We start from the raw sequence: 8,989 nt of genomic DNA, 5'->3' as shown, positions 1-8,989 counted from the left end.
CACTATAATGTATTATATCAAGGGGCGGACTCAGCTCATTTTAGCTTAGTCATACTTCATACTTCTCTATGCGGCGTCTCCTTTGCCTTTCGCAGTCTGTTCTGGATAGATACGATCATGGAGTTGATCGCGTCCAAGTTCTCTTCATATGCCAGCATTCTCGACATGGAATTTTATAGTACTTTGGTTCTATTTAGTAAAATAACACATCACTATTCATATCAACCCCTTCACATTTAATAACCACCATTGTTTGGTTGGCTCAAGTGGTTAGAGCGCTGGTCTGTTGTAGCAGAAGGTCGCGGTTCAAATCTTACTGGTGATAGAGGGATTTGTTATCGTGGTTGGATGTCGGATACTAGTCGAACATTAAAATTGAAAATCTTTTAAATCTTTATAACAATTAATCCAATTTCCCATAACATTAATATTAATATTTCCAAATTGAAAAATTATTAAATCGCCATAATACTTTTTTCTCCTTGCCACCGCACAGTAAGCATCCCTGGTTGCTCTGTCGATCTCGTGGCTGTCAATTCGATACCAATAGGTAGGCGAGCCACTCAGGCGGGTGAATTTCGCTTCGTGGTGAGTTAAACTACTCTGATGCGGAGCTCACACGAATCCTCGCTAATCGACACTGCGGCGCCTCCACACTACCCCACCCCCAGCTGATACTAGGTTTCAGCGACAAAACCCGACTCCTGGCACACCAACTTTAGAAGCGCAGATCGAATCTCACGCACCGTTCACTCTCGTTATCCCCGAAACCTCATCCCCGGAGACAAACGACTTAAGTCTGGACACGGAAACGTTTTTGGGCCCGCCGTCGACGGCAAGCCTAAAAAGGTGCTCCCCTCTGCTGAATATTTTATATGGGCCCTCATATGGTTGTTGCAAGGACTTCCGAGAAGCATCCACGCGTACCTGGACCTTTGGGGGTGTTAGCCCTCGTGGAAGACTGACGGAATGGCGGGGTGATTTTGTGTGTCCTGGAGCAAACGCAAAAGCCTAGTGGTGAAAAGGGCTGACCTGGTATCCAACATCGGATCACTGGGGGGTCGGTGAAGCTGGTGGCAAACTCTCCACGATGGGCTGTATGTAGACCAAGTAGAAGGAAATGCAGGACTTGCGAGGAGTCATTGTGTACCATTATAGCGGCCTTCAATGTCCTGTGCCAGCATTCCAGCATTCCATTGGATTCCAGGTGGTACGCAGTCGTCCGGTGGAATTTGAAGCCCAGAACTTTGCTCAACTCCGAGAATAGGGTGGACTCGAACTGCATTCCCTGGTCAGGAATTACTTCGGGCGGAACTCTAAAGCGGTGGATCCATTCCCGACAAAGAGCCTCGGCGCATGATTGTGCGAAAATGTCAGCCAGAGGTATTACTTCAGGCCACCGTGTAAACCTATCGATGGTTGTGAGCAAATAGCGAATTTTGCAAAGGGCCAATAATGTCGATGGGGATCGTGTGAAAACGGTTTTTAGACCCAGGGAACGTGTACTGCATGGAATACTTTTTTGCGAGAAGCGGCCGGAATATATTTCCTAGGTCCCTTTTCAGCGGTCCCGCAGAGTATTTCGGAAGTTGAGCCGAAAAGGGGAAACACTCAAAATTTGTATTTGGAGTTGTCGTTGAGGCTCTGAAGCCCTGCATCATCTTTCTGTGCCTCGGCGATTGACAAAAAATCGACCGTTGCAGAAAGTTTAACCTCTGAAACGCGTGATCAAGCGTCTGCAATTGCATTAACTTTGCTGGACACGTGCTGGATGTCAGAAGTAAACTGACTTATGAAGCTCAGGTGTCGGAGTTGGCGATGGGACGCGTTGTCAGGCCTCTGCTTGAAAGCGAAGGTAATATCCTTGTGGTCCGTGAGCACTGTGAACGGCTTGCCTTCTAGGGGATATCAGAAGTAGCTCACGATCTTAGGTGCTCTAGTTCTGTTGATCTGTATTCAATTTTTTGGAAAAGAAGCTCAACAGCTACCAGATTTAGTTAACCTTTTGATGAAGGGCGGCACGTACTGTGATGTTTGAGGCATCGATGAATACGGCTGGAAATGCATCCATGGCAGGAATTTTGCGTCCGTTTGGCTTGCTCAAAAACCTGAACGGCTATCGTAGAGGCGTGAGTGTTTAATCTTGTGTTCAGACAAGTAGGCATTGGGGAGCGCTTAATGTTGTGCGGCTTTGGGGAAGAAACGATGATTGAAGTTTAACATACCCAAAAACTTACGCAGATCCTTCACCGTTTGTGAGATGTCAGTGATGGCCTGAAATTTGTCAAAAGTTAAAGTTTCGCAGGGCAGAGTAGATGAACCTCTGCAAAGGTTGCGCTGCATTGCACAGACCAAAAGGCATCCGTGTGAACTCGAAGAGTCTGAAGGTTACGCATATTGCTGTTTTCGGAATATCTTCTGGAACTACAGGAAGTTAATGGTACGCTTGGCTAAGTCTAAAGTCGTGAAAACGCAGCAATTAGCGAGGTTATGCGCAAATTCGTGGACGAGTGGTACATTACAGCGGTCTGGAATGGTCTATGAATTTAGACGTTTCAACGCGCAAATGCGAAGTCGGCTGGTTTTTCAAAAATGATTGAAAGACTGACAGTAGGTTTTGAAGACCTAAGCGAAGTCGGGATCAATAAGCAACCTATTCTGCAGATCCAGTAGCAATCCATAGTGGCCTAGAAAGTCTGCGCTTAATATGGGACTACTGATACCCGCTACAACAAAACGCCATGATAATGTTCGCTGAAGTCCCAGACTTACGTCTATTTGCCTATAGCCGTAAGTGGGCAGGAGAACTGAGATGTCTGCTCCCGTGTCGATAGGATAATGGCGCTTACTCAAGGGATCACATATTGTTAAGCTGGGTGGAGCTGTGTTCTGGGTAGCTGCCGCCGAAGTTCCTAACGAGTTCAGTTTTTTAATGCCAAGAACGTGCACGGGCTGGAACACTTCTTTGATCAGCAAAGATGCGGTGGTGCCAGCAAATTGCAGGACATCCGATCGCCCATTTCACATGGCGGACCGCGAACGAGTTTGCGACCTACCACCCATGTACAAAGCCCCTACGGATGCCGCTAGTTTGGAGACGGTAGCCGCAAAAGTTGCAATTTGGCCCGTAGCAGTAGTGTTTACTAACACCTCCAAACCGAACCGGAGTCCGCATAGGCCAAGAGGATGTACGTACTTTACGGAAGTCGCTGCAACCACAACGACTTCGGAAGCCCAAATCCGACCTTATCCCCATCCAACTGCTTCATTGCACGCAGTGTTTGGCCCGGGTAGCGGTTGCTTAAGGTAACCTCTATCAGCAAGTGATTCAGCTTTGGTAACCCACTTACCAACAATCGGTTGATGAGTGTACCCTCACTCCTCCAGAACGTCGGTGATGAACCCAAACGACTCCTCGTTCAGGCCGACGAGCGCATGATTAAATTCATCAGCATTCATCAGCAGTGATGACCGCGAGCTCGAACTGCGCCTCCAGGTGACGGAACCAGATTTCCGTGTTACGACGCTAAAACGGTGACACTCGTACCCCCACTGCGGCCACGGGGGGTGCGAAAGCGTCGGAGGCGTGTGCCGCGCTGTTCTCAAACAACATTTTCGAAAATACACGGATTACTTAGAGAAAAGCAAGAATGACGGTATGGAGGGTGTGATTTTAGCAGCAAATTTAATATAAGAAAAGTTGAAGTGTTTTACTATGTGATCGTTGCAGTGCTGTTTAGCCCGCGGAAAAACGAGCTTACCACTGAAAGGCGAACCGCTTCTAATTGTTGGATGTCCTGAATATGAGCTTCGCTTCGATTCGGGGGAAGTGGCAATTTCACGTTGTCGTTTAGTGCTGACGGACGCTGAGTTGATGTTGTGGAGAGGCCGATGCAAGCGGTGGCGTGATTCCCCATCGGTTTCCTTTCAATTCCAAAAAAGTTTCGCAATGTGAAGGTAAAGCTTATTTGAACGATGTACATATGAGGTGGAAAATTGCGCATCCAAATGAGGTGTTGCGAATATTACAAAGTTCATCGGCATGCTTAAATTCGTAGAAAATTGATTTTGTTCCACAATTCTTTCTGATATTTGGCTTGTTGGGTGGCGGAAACCTGGAAAATACTCAGGTAATGCAGGATTCGCGGAAATTCGCTTGTGTTTCACTTCACGAGACAAGCGATCGATCCGAGAATTCTGTTCCCTGCCAGCTTCTTTCCAATTCCAATGATTTTTGCTTTGTTGCCACGAAAACTTCCGAACAACACTTTATTGCGTGTGTGCATTGACATGGGGTCACCAATTTGGTTCTACTTAGTTTGGTAAAATTAAGTCAGTGACACTACCCTGATGCGGAACTCAGACGAATCCTCGCTAATCGACTTCACACTGCAGCGCCTCAACAGTATCAGCACCTTTCGTAGAGTCTCCTCTAGGTTCCCCTTTCTTCCGCATATCTTGGCCAGTGGAAGAATACATGTTCTGGGTCCTCTGGGACTCCATCGCAGTTTAGACAATCGGGTAAGGTATCCAGTTTAAAACTGTGCAGGTACGGGCGATATCCTCCATGCACCGTGAGAAACTATGTAAAATTATGATTGATCCCATCGTGTCCTCTCCCCTTTGATTGCAGGGATCAGCCTGTGAGTCCATCGACTCTTTCCCGAACGTTCTCAGCGTTCTGGCCATCTATTTGCAGGTGGATCCCTTTCCGCTCTTCGTTCGCGATAAGGGAGAAATTAGCTCCCCACTGTATGTGTTCATCATTTCTTCCGCCAAGATGTCAATGGGCATCATTCCAAAGATGAAGAACGTTACATCACCTGAGACAGTCTTGAATGCAGTGAACACGCTTTAGGCTGGCCGCCTGGAGACTGAACTCGGTTTATTAGCGTATGACATTTGCAATTTACAGGGCCATTCTTGCAATGGATGTTTTGCTGCACAGTGATATGCAAGTGTTGTGTATAACTGAGTTTTCCGTCTATCATGACTTCCAAGTCGGTTTGGAAGTGATGACAGATTTCCGATTTGAATTGAATTTACGTCCAGGCACGGGGCTTTACTGTCGCCTGTTCTGCCGTAATTATCCAGCAACTCGTCTCTGGTGACCGGTGGGATTGCTATAGTCCTAAGCCAGTCCGCCGTATCCTCCATCGCGCATTCTACAAGTATAAGATGAACACGAGCTCCTTCATGACGATGAGGTCCTGAATTATTTCCATCTCCTCCTGATAGAGCATTTGCTGCAGAAATACTTTCGCCAGCTGTAATGACATAAATGGGATGGTAACCATCCTGAGCCGCCGGCCATCCTAAGTGGCCGGAGTTTTACGACTCCACGCGCGGTCGGCCGTCATTTTCATTTTTTTTATTTCATTTTCAGGTTTAGCTCGTGTGATGGTCATTCGTTAGCCTCGCGAAAATCTCCGTGATTGTAAATTTCTCAGGCACCGGTGTGGAAAGAACACGTGAATTTCTGTAAAATGCCACGTGAGGGATCGAAATGTTCAAGGGGGTTCACAAATGTTAAGCTATCCATTATTTACTTCGCATCAACGGTGCAACAACCGGTATCCGGTCTAGGCCTGCCTTAATAAGGAACTCCAGACATCCCGGTATTGCGCCGAGGTTCACCAATTCGATATCCTTAAAAGCTGTCTGGTGTCCTGGCCTACGCCATAGCTCCATCTTAAGCAGGGTCTGCCTCGTTTTCTTTTTCTACCATAGATATTGCCCTTAAGGACATTCCGGGCTGGATCATCCTCATCCAAACGGATTAAGTGACCCGTCCACCGTAACCTATTAAGCCGGATTTTATCCACAACCGGACGGTCATGGTATCGCTCATAGATTTCGTCATTGTGTAGGCTACGGAATCGTCCATCCTCATGTAGGGGGCCAAAAATTCTTCGGAGGATTCTTCTCTCGGACGCGGCCAAGAGTTCGCAATTTTTCTTGCTAAGAACCCAAGTTTCCGAGGAATACATGAGGACTGGCAAGATCATAGTCTTGTACAGTAAGTCTTGTACGGACAGCTAATTATATTGAGCATAAATCCGCCTATACTGGGCCAAAGCTTGACCAGAACTGGAAAATTGTGTTTGAGGATTGAGAGATCCCAAGTCCGCATTGATATCGGACCAGGCCAAATGGGGAGCAACTTACGCTCAATATAATTTGCAGTCATATCGTGTCTGCATACATCAAGTATGAACTTTGATTAAGTTGAGATGCGAACCCTCAGCATATTTGTTGGGGCAGTAATAAATGCAATCCTAGAGAAGTGAAGCTATTTGGTTTTATTACTTCAGCTGGTCTCATGACCGCGAGCGTAGTCTGTGAACTAGCAATCTGCACTTCCAAGTTCTTAGAGTTGATTAGAAACTGGCCAATGCTAGATGAAGTCTCACTGTCAGAATTTAGTTTGACTATTGCAGGCGAACAGTCTGTACTGCAAAAACGGGAACCTAGGAAAACGAAATGAACAAAGTTCAATCAACTTCTTGGGAACAAAGGGAAGTTCCCTAGGGGACTAAGGATTCCCTGCCTGAAGTATGTACTTTCATTAAATCCGAATAGAACCACAATGGCGTTATTTACAAAACGAGAGTAATTCTATAGATAAAAAGCTTCTTTCGAACAAGCATGGAGAGATAAAAATGGAACGAGCTCTAACAGCTTATGTGCTGTGTAGGCGATCTTTTGCCCCTGCATGGGAACCTAGACCTTCGGTAGTAATGTCGATGAATGTTCCTATCATTAGGCCGATGTTCGCTTATGCGTCCATATTGTGTTGGGTTGAGATGAAACAAAAGAGATCCCGCTGTAAGCTAGTCACACTGCAAAGAGCTGTGTGCATCAGTAATACCGGTGCCATAAGTACGACATCCGGTGCAGCTCTAAATGCATTACTTAATTTGCAACTCATGGATTTGTTTATTGAGAGCACTGCAATGTGAGAAACTGCTAGATTAATTCGAATAGATCTATGGGAAAACAATGTACGTGTGGGGAACAAATTGTTGGAAGATTTATTGCAGGAACTGAATCCAGTTTTCGAAATGCTTTTCTTTCTCAGATTCACATATATCTATGTGGTGAAAAATATGAAATAATCTTGAAGCGAAGAGAAAACTTAGACGAACTGGAACAATGCGTGTCAGAATATATTGACGTCCTCTAAACCGATGGCTCAAATAGAAAACAGAGTTCTGGGACAGCCTACCTCTCGAATAAAAACGAGAAATAGACTTTTCCCGTGGGGCAAATGAAGTAATCTTTCAGGCAGAAGTGTTTGCGATCCCAAGGGGCCTGGAGTGATTGACGGCCAATTGAAGGGCAGGTGCATCGCAATCTGCTACGATGGTTAAGCTGCATTGAAGGCTTTGAGCAGTCTTTTGTTTCCTTCAAAAATCGTTTAGGAATGTAGAAATCGATTGAACTCTGTTTAGAGTTCGGTAGGACTACTCTGGGATGGTTTAGCCAAACTGGGTTCAATTTCTCCCATACCCGGACCAGAACCAGCAATTGGAGTGTGAATAGCATTGGCGAATGCTGCTATCAAAAACTGCGAAGAAGCTTCCCATAATGGCAGGTGGGAGAGCCTTTATGCGACTAAACGCACTAAACTTTTCCTTTCAGAACCAAGTAAAGATACGGAAAAGTTGATTCTGTCAAAAAGCAGGAACACTGGCGGAAGTATTGTGGGTATTTTGATAGGCCATAATTCGCTAGAAGACCTCAGAATAGGATCTTCTATGCGAATGCGCGGCTTATGGACATATCAGTCTAAGATTTTTGGTGCTGATGTGTTTCAACTGCATGCTACCTACATTCACATCCACTAAAGGAAATCCTGCGATAAATTTCTTCTTTTGTTTTTCAGAGGTGGAAATCTTCAAAAGACTAACCTACGATCCCTGATAGTGATGGATTTTCACCAACTAAAACCACCTATCGCCAAGCTACGACTGAGCACTTTGGTTATCTTCGGTGAGGAACTGGCGGTCCCTGAGTAGCTTCTATCTGTAGAGATCTTTTATGTTAACAAGTCGTTTGGCTTTACTCTTTTCAGTTATCTTTTTATATTAGCGATATCAGTCAAGTCATGGAGCAGTGGCGTAGGCCAGGACGCCAGACAGCTTGTAGGTATATCGAATTGGTGGACCTCGGCGCAAAACCAAGATGTCTGGAGTTCCTTATTAAGGCAGGCCTAGGCCGGGTACCGGTTGTTGCGCCGTTGATAGTGATGATGATATCAGTCAACTTTCGGACTTCGTTATTCTCATATGATCGTAGTCGGTGGCTATATTTAATTGCTTGCGCTTTGATGGCTTCACTAACCAACTTCACTTTCAGGTCCCTATGTTGATCCTCATTACGAATGAACCAGGAAGCGTCTACTATGCTTCTAAGCACTTTATTTTAAAACGTTTGTATGGCCTTCAGGTACGATTCTTTTGCGCAGCCCAAAAGCTCGATACCGAATTTCCATATTGGCCTTAGGATGTGCTTATAAATAAGCAGTTTGTTGTTGTTAGTCAGCTGGGAATTCCTCCCAAATAGCAAGCACATCATGAACTTAGCATCGAGTCATCATCATCAACCGCGCAACAACCGGTATTCGCTCTAGGCCTGCCTTAATAAGGAATTCCACACATCCCGGTTTTGCCGAGGTCCACCAATTCGACATCCCTAAAAGCTCTCTGGCGTCCTGCCCTACGCTATCGCTCCATCTTATTCAGGGTCTGCCTCGTCTTCTTCTTCTACCATACATATTGCCCTTATAGATTTTCCAGGGTGGATCATCCTCATCCATACGGATTAAGTGACCCGCTCACCGCAACCTATTGAGCAGGATTTTATCCACAACCAGGCGATCATTGTATCGCTCGTAATGAAGGCTACGAAATCGTCCATTCTCACCTAGGAGGCTAAAAATTCTTCGAAGGATTCTTCTCTCGAACGCGGCCAAGAGTTTGTAATT

This window comes from Hermetia illucens, chromosome 5 (genome assembly GCF_905115235.1).
Source record: "Hermetia illucens chromosome 5, iHerIll2.2.curated.20191125, whole genome shotgun sequence".
Classification (NCBI taxonomy): Eukaryota; Metazoa; Arthropoda; class Insecta; order Diptera; family Stratiomyidae; genus Hermetia; species Hermetia illucens.
The sequence above is the reverse complement of the archived record's forward strand: the minus strand, read 5'-3'. Positions refer to the sequence as shown.